Below are 12,055 nucleotides of genomic sequence, written 5' to 3'. Positions count from 1 at the left end.
TTATTTTTGTAAATTTGTAATGGAAAGTTATATATATTTTTTAATTTTTGTAACGTTTATTTATTTTTGAGACAGAGAGAGACAGAGCATGAATGGGGGAGGGCCAGAGAGAGGGAGACACAGAATCGGAAGCAGGTTCCAGGCTCCGAGCCATCAGCCCAGAGCCCAACTCGGGGCTCGAACTCACGGACCGCGAGATCGTGACCTGGCTGAAGTCGGCCGCTTAACCGACTGAGCCACCCAGGTGCCCCTGGAAAGTTATATTAAAATGTATCAGATATAAAAATATAAAAAGAAATCACTGATCAGAGAAAAGCAACCACAGTTAACCTAACAGTGTATATCTCTTCACATTTTATGACACACTGATCTCTTTTTTGAATACAAAGTTATTTCTGGCCTGTTAAGTGCTATAAAGTACAGCCTTTCTTTAATGATTCAGATGTCTTCACATAGATCAAACTGGAAGTGACTGATATTGGAAATGTCCTGTGTTTTTCTGAAGCCAAAAATTATAGGTGTGTACATAATTTAGTTTTATAAATTCAAAGAATCTAAAAAGGATATAATCTATAGAAAACTTCGTCCACAATACATGAGGAGTTTTCTTTTTATACAGGGCTGAGGAACACTGGTGAAGTGGAAGGAAATGAATGAATCCCTTTTTTCTAAGCCATGAAGTCTGGATTTTCCTTTCTGAGATCTTTTGTTTTCAGATGGGAGATGCCTAGGCACTAAAGATTAACTAACTTGAGGATTTTCTCTAGTAAATTAGACAAGTCCTTTTCTTTCTATCTTTTGCCTCTCCACATTCCTGAACAGGTTCTTCAAAACTGGAATCATATATACTAACTGCATGCATTCATATCAAATGTTTGAAGGGCAAAGAGAAGACAGTCCACGCTACTTTATATCGCATATTACTGAGGTTCTAATTTCTCTATCACCATAAAAGATCATAATTATCTCTGGATTTCTTCCCTGCTATATGATCCACAGTTACATGCCTGGACACTGAAGTCATATATTTTTTTTTAAAACTTCACCAAGCATCAGCAAAGATGACTGTTCATACCTCCAGAATTTTTTATTCATGTTTATCCACAATGGGTGAAAGCAGCATGCAAAATAAATGAAGAATGATACCACAAATGTCTTTAGAGAGATATTAGGAGAGGATCAGCAGAGAGGCCTTATGAAAGTTGTATGAGCCATGTATTATCTATGCATATGCTACAACGGTCAGAGCATTTAGTATGTCATGCTCCGCACCAGCCCCAAATAATATATTTGACACATAATGAAGTTTTAACTTGGGCTGGGGAACTAAATTCTGCCTTTATTGTTATTTTTAAAAATGTATTTGCCTTTAAATGTGCTGTTCATATGAAAAGTCGCTGCATACTTTCACAGTCCTTTCAAATCAGGCCTTCATATGGAAACATCAAACAGCTAAGCTACATCACCATGTGTAAGCACTTGCAATGTTCCGTTAGCCTGAGTGGGGTTCAACTTCCGAAAGCCATTCATGTTCCTTTTTGTCACAATGTTGCTAATAAATATTGAAGCTGAAGACAGAAAATAAAGTGCCTGAGACAAGGTCAATAGGTTAAAACAGTAGCATATTAAAAAATGCCCATAAAATGTTTCTTTGAGCTCAGGAGTCATATGGTAAAGTGGAAGATGAAGAGGCCCCCTTCACTTAGGAAGGCATTTTTCTTCTAATTAGCATGTGTCAACCAGGGCTGAGGGGAAAAATGCATGATGAGATTTCAGACAATGCAATGGAGATGCTATCTATGGAGTACAAGGTTAACAAAATCTATAAGGGTATTTACACACATTTATTTTTATTACTATTTTTTTTGTCTTTGTCCCTTCATGAATGTAAAGGATATGGTTTTCTAGAAACAAAAGGTCAGAGCTGGAAAGGAATTAGACATAATTTAGTCTGGTCTCTTTGTTTTTAAAGATGAGGATGCTACAGTCGAAAGAGGTCAAGAGAATTGCTTAAGTTCACATAACTAGCAAGAGCAGAAACGAGGCACGAGATCTCCTACTTCCGAATGTCTGCCCTCCCATTGTGTTCTATTCTGTGACCTGAATGACTCACAAATCAAGCACATATTCAAAGAAAACTTCAACGATGATACTTTGAACATTTTATTGACCCCACTACTGATGATGAATAGTTTCAAATATCTCAACCATTTTCAGACCAAATTCTAATATTATTCTATGTGGCTGTGCAGCAAAGTGAGGTAATACAGGAACAATTTAAATGCTTGATCACTACACTGGAGTGAGATGTCCCTAACTTAAAATCTAATATCTACAACTTCTATTTATGTGACCTTGGCTAAATTACTTGATTTCTCTGTGGCTGAGTTGTCTCATTTGGAAAATTTGAATTATCATAGTTCTAAACTGATAAAATTGCCATGATGGTTAGATGTATGTACATGAAATGTTTATCAAACTATGGAGTCCAAAGTTTATCAAACTATGGAGTCCAAAGTCCTAAATATATATTGGAAGCTAGTATGATTTATTATTATTCTTAATGATAGTAAAGAGAACTTTCCTTGCCTTGCACTTGGATGTAGCCCATTAGACTGATAAATTCATCCACGTTCTATAAGAGTGTGGTTTTTATCTCCGGAGAATAAAGAGGCATAGAAAAGATTGGTCAATTTTCATATAATAACTGAACACAAACCAAAACATTCCATCTTATTAGCTTCAAACACATAGGCAGATGGTCTGTTTTGACATATTGGATTCCAAATCCTTTTGCAGTCTTGTAAAGTTCAATCAAATGAAAACCACATTGTAAGTCACGGTACAGGGAGTCAAATATTTGGCCATAGTTGAAATGCATGGGTTAGCTCAACCTAAATAACCCTTGGAAGACAATCATTATCACACCAAAGGACTTCTTTTATCCAAAATTATTAAACAACCTGTTCTGGCTAGGTGTTCTGGAGTACAGTATATTGTTAGTATAGTTGGTCTCTGGACTATAGGAGCATCTCTTCACCCACCAAAAATAAAGAATTTAACTTTAGGGGCTCTCCACTTAAATTTTATAAGCATCCTATATGTGTAACCTACTAAGCTGTATTCTGGGAAGAACTGCTCAGAGGCCCCTCGAGCCACTCTCTTGACATATATGGTAGTCAGAAGACTCCCTCTCTAGGAAATCCTGAAAAAATCATTTAAGGACAATTAGTGAGAATGCTGCATTGGTAAAGGTAAAGTCTTTCCAGATATTAGTTTCACTTTTTTTGTTTGTTTTTGTTTCTTAAAGTGCCATGTAAAAATCTGCATTGCCCTTATAATGTTTCTATTAAATAACTCATGACACTAATGGAATAATGTTTTGGTAAAAATGATTCAACCAGAGGCATCATGAAATATTGTCTTTGTTCCACCTTCTAATGTTCAAATGTAATAGCAATACACCATTCATAATAGCCAGGGGCCCTAATTACCAAAAAGAACACTTTAGCCTAAAGCAGATTTTGAACTGAGAAACAAACAACTAATTGATTTACAAATGACTTGAGGTCCAAAGCTTAATTTGTAAGTAACTCAGGGAGTTAAATATCCCATGAGAACTATTGACTGGTAGAATCACAAAATAATCATAATAGTAACAATTTATAAAGAAGATAGGCCAATAGTTAGATTCGTTTTCTTTCTCAATGGAGACTCTACTATAGTAAGCTTTTAATGACATTCTCTTTGATTAATGTTTGCATTACCTACAATTTATCGGTCACTTGCTCAGCTGAATCTTTTCAGGAAAATATTACATATAATGATGTTTCTTCAGTTATACCTCCATAAAACATACCTAGATTACAAATTGGACAATAGAAGACTCATTAACACTGATCAGCAGATGTATCTGCTGATGTGGTGCTCTAAGACAGACAAATTTACAACTCAGTTCCTAGAAAATAAATTTATTTGTGACTCCTCACAGAATACCTGGATGGGCATTTAAAGTCTATCCCCAAGGCCCTCTTCCCATATTACAACATCAACACATCAGTCTTCGGAGTTAGATAAAAGGAATCTGATGAGGACCACGTTAACATTTATGTTGGGCTTAAATAAAACATGAAACTAACATCTTGAAAGAGTCAGAGCTGAGCGAGGCAGCATTCACACCACGCTATTCAAGAATTATTCATGAAGCTTCAGTGCTTCTCAAGATTTTAGTTGCTTATATCTGATTTTACTTAAAGTTCTTCCTTGCAATGATTGTTTTCAGATATTTCATCTACTGAGATAGGAAGTGTGCAATAACAGGAAGATGCAGTTTGAGCACCTAATGATATCTAAATGCCTTAATTGCCTGATCATCTTCCTTCCTGAGTGTTAAATATCTCTATTTGTTGGAATGGGGAGGGTGTTGGTGGAGGAAAGGGAAGGTTTACATTTCGGAAGAGCAGATTAAACAGAACTATCTTATTTAGAAAAATGAAGGCTAATAATCTCCTGGGTTCAGAGTTCAGGAAAGCCTGAGTCATTTTCTAATGACATTGTCATACATATTTTGGCTTTATCTTTAAGCAAAGACCCAGAGAACAGACACCCAGTGAACAAGGTTTACAAGAATCCATACTCAAAACTTCCTGGCTGTAACTAGAAGAGACAGCCATCTCTTTCCTTGGGTTTCTCCTCCCCTCTACTCAAAAATTCCTCAGTCTCCAGGGAGAAAATGAGTGTTACAAATTGACCCACCCTGACACGCTTCAGTTCCAGAAACGGCTCTGTCCCACTTGGTCTCTGAGAATTACTGTGAAGCAAGTTTTTATCTCCCAGTAAACAACATTCCTCTTCTTCCAGGAATTCTCCATGGTCCTAATTTGCTAAGTCAGAAGCCAAAGCCCCCTCAGTGACAACAGAGGGTTATATCTATTTCTTCAGTAGTTCGTAGTTTTCAAGGCACTTCCACATACATTTTCTCATTTGATAATGATGAATATTTAACTCTATTGAAAGCATATGTTAGGCTGGGAAAGGGACTGTGGCAGATGTGACATTTATGGGATTTCACACAGGGCAGAAATTAGCATGAGGAAGCCAAGGCTGTTCAAGTGTGTAAGACTCATAGTCCATAATCAGAGACAGGGTGTCATTTGTATTTACATGCAGGCATAACTGGAAATGCTGATCATGAAACATTCAGCAACATTATTCCTCTCTCTCTCTTTTTTTAATGTTGGCATGCATTTTTAACTCTGGCGATATCCAAAATAATTTGTGCAAATTTAACAGATAGAAAGCATTTTGACCCAAACTGTGCATTAGTTAATAAAAAGAAGAGAAAAAAGAACATCGGGCATACAAATGCAAAAATTATTCTTTCAGTTGGAGTGTTTTATTCAGTTTGAAATTAAAGTGTTTAATGGAGGGAGGGTAGACTGAAGCCATTTTTGTGATTAGACGTGTATTATGATATTTATACTCTGCAAAGACATACAGCTTTTCACCTATGACACTAAATTCTCTTCATCATTTTTTTCATATTGAATTACTATATCACTGTGCTAATGCTTTTATGAAGAAAAGAGCCATTGTATTTTTTTTCAAAGCCATACAAACTATACCTAAAAGATCATATTTTTCAGAGACAAAATAGTAAGTATGTCTCCCTTGATCTTAACTTTATATACCCTTTACAGTTTTTATGTGAATATGTACATTCCATCAAAAATGTTCAAGGACATTTTTCTGAGAAAACCTGATTCTGAATATTGTTTAGATCTTTTTTTGGAGTAATAAATCATATATTTAGAAAATGTACACAACTCATAAATGGAGTAAGTCAATTAATTATTGAAAAGTGAATATATTTGGCACACCTAGGTAGTTCAGTCGGTTAAGCAACAGACTCTTGATTTTGGCTTAGGTCGTGATCTTACTGTTCCTGAGATCAAGTCCTACATCAGGCTGCACACTGACAGTGTAGAGACTGCTTCTGATTCTCTCTCTCCCTCCCTCTCTCTCTCTCTCTGCCCCTCCCCTGCTCACACTTGCTCTCTGTCAAAATAAGTAAACTTTAAGAAGTGAAAATACTTGATTCATCACAATGCAGATCAATTTGTACATTACTGATGCCCCAAAAGTTTCCTTTATGCTCAATCCCAGTCATCATAACCCCTAATGAAAACTCTATGACATCTTAACATAAATTAATTTTGCCTACTTAAAAATTTATACCAATGGAGTCATACAATATGTATAGATTTGAATATTTTCCCAAATGTTATATTTGTGATATTCATCAATGCTGTCACACATAGAATATAGAAGTGGCTTCATTATCTATTTGCTATGGGATGTCTCTAGATCAGGTTACTATCAACAATCTCATAGGTATTGATTCTACCTATATTTGATTATATTTTTGTTGGGTATAACTTTTTTGTTTATTTCAATTTTAGCCATTCCAATAAGTGTTTAATGCACTTGTACATGGTTTTAATCTTCATTTGTCTACTGACTAATGATGTTAGATATCCTCTTGGGTTAGGCGCCAGATAAAGACTTTTGCCTTATGCATTAGATTGCCTAGCTTTTTCTAATTGAATTAATGGATTAAATTGATGGAAAATTTTTATAAATTGATTGCTAGGTAGGTAGATATAGGATGGATAGATAGATAGAAATGATGAAATAACCCCACTTATTCCTGATAATATACTTTATTCTGAAATCTATTTTCTCTGATGTTAAAATAACTACTTTAGCTTTCTTTTAATTAATACTAGCATAATATCTCTTTTTCCATCCTTTCACTTTTGACCTGTTTGTGTCTTTATATTTAATTTTTTTTTGGAAGCAGCATATAGTTAGGTCTTGCTTTTCTTCTTTTGAATCAAATCTGACAATCTCTACTTTTAAAATGGATTTCTAAACCATTTACATTTAAAGTGATCATTAATACAGTTGAGTTTAAAACTGCTATCTTCCTCTTTCTTTTCTATTTCTCAGATTTGTTTATTTCTTAATTTTGGGTCTATGACTCATTTTATTACTGATTCTCCCTTTTGTTTTTCATTTTGAATAGATTCCTTTGCTCTGTCTTCCACTTCATTCATCTTTTGCAATATATGATATGCTGATAATCATATTCAATATATTTGCCACTTCAAGTATTATAAATAAGCCTAATGTCTAAATATTGATTTGGGTCTATTTTTTATGTCTTCAGTTAACACATCCAAGTGTTCCTCTAGTTTCTTAAGCATACGGAATATAGTTTTAATAATTTTGTTTTTATTGCATTAGCCAACTAATTATATCATTTGTGTCAGATCTTGGCCAGTTTCAATTCATTGTACTCTTTATTATGTGCCATATATTCTTAGATGTGACAAAGTTACTTAGAACAGTCTGATATTGTGAGTTTTCCTTTCAAGCTTTTTTTTCTTTTTTTTTTTTTTTTTAAGTGAGGCCAGTCAGCATTTACTCTAGAGTATGTTTTCATTCCTTGCTGGAACATGACCCCTTTGCTGCACTCCATTTGATGTCCTATAAATTATGAGTTTTTTTACTCCGACTGGTGGGAAAAGACTTTATTTCTGGTACCATGAAATCTCTGGACATTGCTCCCTCTGAATGTTTTAAATGGTTCTCTGCTAGCTATCATTAGTTTCCTTATATTTGTGTACTACCAGTACTCAACTGAACACTGGAGGGAACTCTGCAGATGTCTGGAGTCTATCTCTGGGAGCTATCTGCTCTCTGATACTTTGCCTTGCAAACTCGATTTGCCTTTGCCTTCCCAGAATCCCAACCCTGTCTCCTTAACTCTTAGCCTGACAGGCTTTTCCTAAATTCCTCCTCCTGTCACCATAAGTTGGAAACCTTCTATAGGCAGTAACTTTGGGCAACTGTAGGCATCACCTTATTTTCCATATCTTTGCGAAAACTAGCCTTCACTGCCTCATCTTGGCTAAAAGTAAAAGTCTCTTTTTTTAGTACTTGTAGATGGATGCTAGACATTGGGTTAAACAGTTCTGTTTGTAAGGATAAGATTTACATACAGAAAAGGACACATCTCTTCTTTTGTTAGGCTGCTTGTGTGGAGGACTGGTCAATCTGTTGGTCTGTGCTTGGGCTTCATTTTACATTATTTAGAGTCAGTGGACTAGAGTTTTCAAATGGAGGGTGGAATCATGAGCCTTCCTTTGGTAGGCTTTAGGTTCCGAGAGTCTGAATGGTTTGTCACAGCCATTGGTATCACCTCAGTGCCTACTGATGAGTATCAACAGAGCAAGAGAAGAGAAAGAAACCCTAGAGGAATCCAAGCCTTTACACTTTTGAGGCAGATGGTTCCTGTAATAGCAAAGTGGCTTGAGAACTGAAAAACAAACCCGCTAATGTACAGATGTTAGGGCAGAAATATGAGGGCAGAGTTTCCTGCAAGAAACCTTCCACCCCAGATTTTCTAGGCCTGGCACTGAGTACCTTTCCTGCTACTGTTCTTTCCTGAAAGCACTTGGTGAAAAGATTTGTCAGATGAGGGCTGTTTGTCTTTTCTGTCTGTGGCTCTCGGGGATTCTAAATTGCCATGTCAGTTCACCCTTGAACTTTAAAAATTCATTAAAAGTTAAGGTGTTTTATTTTTTTAACTCACACCTATAGTGATTTTCCCCCCTTTTCCACTGCTCCACTAACAGTAACAGCAGCCATGAGTTTCTTCTCTCCTAGGATGTGCTCAACACTCTCAATTTTAGTTGATCAGATTTCTTCACATTCTTAGTTATCTGTTGGGATTTACAAACTTGAGTTTTTGGGTGATCCAGAATATTGGAATTGCTAAAACAGGAGGAACTTCTCCTGCAACTTTCTGTATCCTAAGAGAAACCATAAGTCCCTGCCTGGTAATCTTTGATCAACTGTCTCAATGTATATGCAAAAGCACACAGTGTAAATTATGCTATCTTCCCTCAGAGATGATTTTTTGTTTGTCTGGTAGATTATTGGAACATTGTCTGATTGTCTTGATCCAATTAATAGTTCAATTAATTCAAGGTGGAGTTTTAGGCTATTCCACTTGTAGGCCTTGACCCCTAGAATTGGGCTGTTCTAGGATTTAAACTGAAAGCCTCAGGTGTTTACAAGGGCTCGTGATCCTCAGTAGATCCTTACTTAGCATTGTGAGACTGCCAACACTTTGCTAGGCTTTCTAACTTCTAAACCTCAGCCTTCTACAAAATTTTTCACTTCTTATTCCTTGAATCTGTAAGTGGGAAAATGCCTTGTGATCAAACTGAACAAAATAACAGGTTGACTTTTGGTGATTTTTTTTGAGGGATCTTTATTCCTCAAGACCTAGAAGACTTGGAATCCTCCATTTCTATTGTGGGGGCCTTTTCCCAGCCCTAGAAGACCACTATGAGCTCTGAGGTACAACTTCCCATTTCTGTGCCTCACTCTGAGAATCAGGAAATGCACTAAGAGAGAAAAGGAACATATAAAAATAGTGGCAGGGGCGCCTGGGTGGCTCAGTCAGTTAAGCATCCAACTTCAGCTCAGATCATGATCTCATGGTTCTTGAGGTTAGCACTGCATTGGGCTCTGTGCTGACAGCATGGAGCCTGCTTGGGATTCTCTCTCTCCTTCTCGCTCTGCTCCTTCCCAGCTTGCATGTGAGCTCTCTCTCAAAATAAATAAATCAACATTAAAAAAAAGATTTTATTTTTAAGTAATCTCTACATCCAAAGTAGGGCCTGAACTTACAATCCCAAGATCAACAGTTGCAAGCTCCAGGGGCACCTGGGTGGTTCAGTTGGTTGAACGTCAGCTCAGGTCACGATCTCCCAGTTCACAAGTTAGGGCCCAGGTTGGGCTCTGTGCTGACAGCTCAGAGCCTGGAGCCTGCTTCAGATTCTGTGTCTCCCTCTCCCTCTCTGCCCCTCCCCTGCCTGTGCTCTGTCTCTGTGTCTCCCAAAAATAAATAAACATTAAAAAAAAAATAGTGGCAAATACTGGGTTCAACTCAATGCTCTCTCCTTTTTTCCTGTATGTTGGTTTGCTTTATGATGCCTTTGAAAACTTTTTTACGGTCATTCCAAGAGAGAGATTTGGTATGATACTAGACCCCCCCATTACAGCCTGAAGTAAAGATTTTAATGATAATTTATAATTTGAAATTGTTTTTACATTTGATAACTTAAACTTCCCACATTATGAAAACTGATGTAAGAGCCAAAGTAATCTACCAAAATTTCAGTTTATTTTAAATCATTTCATAAGAATTTCACTAATATGAAAAGTTATAGTGCACATGTCCTATTAATAAAGACATAGTATGTCATTAATACCGTAAGTCAGAATACCTAAGTTTAACATTGCCTGATTCCTATGACTTGCCCAAGCTCATACCAGCTAATGGAAACTGCTAATTCACAACTCTAAGTATCTGCTCAATCCAAACTTTATTGCAGTTTTATTTTAAAAATAAAATAAAATTTTAATTTTTCCTGACATTGATAAATAGAATATTTATTCAAACACTGCACTAAGCTGTAGCTATCTCCAATTCTTCCTTCCCCTTACCTACCACAATAGCTCATGTTTTCAGTCCTATGACTAGTGCCTATTCATTCCAACATTTCTCAAATATGTTCTCTTCTCCTTCCTTCCCACTGTCAGAGATAATTATTATTATCTCTCTTAATTTGGCTCCTTGACTCCCCTGTCAGTGCATCAATATTAAAGATGCTGCCTTATCTTTTCAAAATATACATATTACTATTATTACTATTTCACTCTTATTTTAAAGCTTGTTACAAGCTCAGTACATAAAATGGAAAACAATGATTTTTTTTAGGATGGTAACCAGTTTGTGTAGGGGTTTTATAAATCAGGCTAATTTTTTTGTCTTAATGTCTGTCTCCAAACCCATGACCTTGTCTATTAGCTACAGCAAAGTACCCCTAAGTTACTATATTTACAAGCAAAATTATCGGTCTTTGTCTGAAAGTCTCTTTGAGCAAGATCCCTTTCTTTTTGAGTCCTCTGAGACCTCCTCTGTGATGACTTTCTTAAAAAAACTATCATTATACATTCCTTCCTCTGTTCTTCCATGACTCTTTTATATGGATGTGCCATAATACTTATGCATGGTCTATTTGTGAAAGTTTATTATTCTCCAGAGATGTCTCCTGATCATTTTCCCAATTCTATCTTTCTTTCATTGATTGTATCCATGCCCATGACTCTATCTGCTATGTATATATAAATTAATCTTAAGCATCTCTCTAAATTCTCTTTCCCTTGAGCTTCAGAACTTTATGCAAATTGACTTTTTCAATTCTTCTGCTGCATGCTTTACTTACCCCACGTGTAAAATTGAATCCATCATCTATTGATCCTCATGTTATATACTCTACGTTCCCCAATCATATTAATGGATAGCCAGCTCTTTAGCCAAGAAAAATTTCCAATTTCTCAATTCATTTCTTTCCTTTGGTTCCTGTATCCATTAAATTGCCAAATTCTGTTGAGCCTTTATCGGAAATGTTATTTAACTCTGCTAATTTCTTTTGTTTTTCACCACCATGAATCCAGTTTGAATCATTATTGTCTTCTAAAGGGTCATGATTCTACCAATGTCACAAAGGCTATCACTTAAAGACGGATCTGATATAACTTCTGTTTAAAACCTTAAAGAAAGGTCTGAAGCTAAACATTTAGCTACCAAATTTGATGTATAAGACACCTAATTAACTTTCCAGTTTGATCTTGCTTTAATTGCATCCTCTCATCCTAAAAAACTTAGTATTTACTAATGTCCAACCAAAGACACTGTATGTTCACATTATTTTTTCTACCTGAGAGCATTACTTTCTTCAACTGGCTAATCTTCTTCCATTCACAAGAGCCTGATCAATTTTAATCCTCCCTATGAAGACATATATAATTTCCACAGTCAAAGTAGTTGCTCAATTCATTCTACAAATATTAATTCAATGTCAACTTTGCACCAACTGCCATTATACGTGCTTAGAACACTTTTATAAATAAA

At 35.9% G+C, this 12,055-nt stretch overlaps 1 long non-coding RNA gene across 1 annotated transcript in view; it reads right to left on the bottom strand.

Annotated features, from left to right (window-relative positions):
• The window catches only part of LOC121010024 (uncharacterized), a 108,673-nt gene that overhangs the window by 66,678 nt on the left and 29,940 nt on the right, over positions 1 to 12,055 (bottom strand). The window lies entirely within an intron of this gene.

The sequence above is a fragment of the Herpailurus yagouaroundi genome, unplaced genomic scaffold (assembly GCF_014898765.1).
Source record: "Herpailurus yagouaroundi ecotype Mexico unplaced genomic scaffold, PumYag 190, whole genome shotgun sequence".
NCBI lineage: Eukaryota > Metazoa > Chordata > Mammalia > Carnivora > Felidae > Herpailurus > Herpailurus yagouaroundi.
This window is presented reverse-complemented; position numbering and strand designations above follow the sequence as displayed.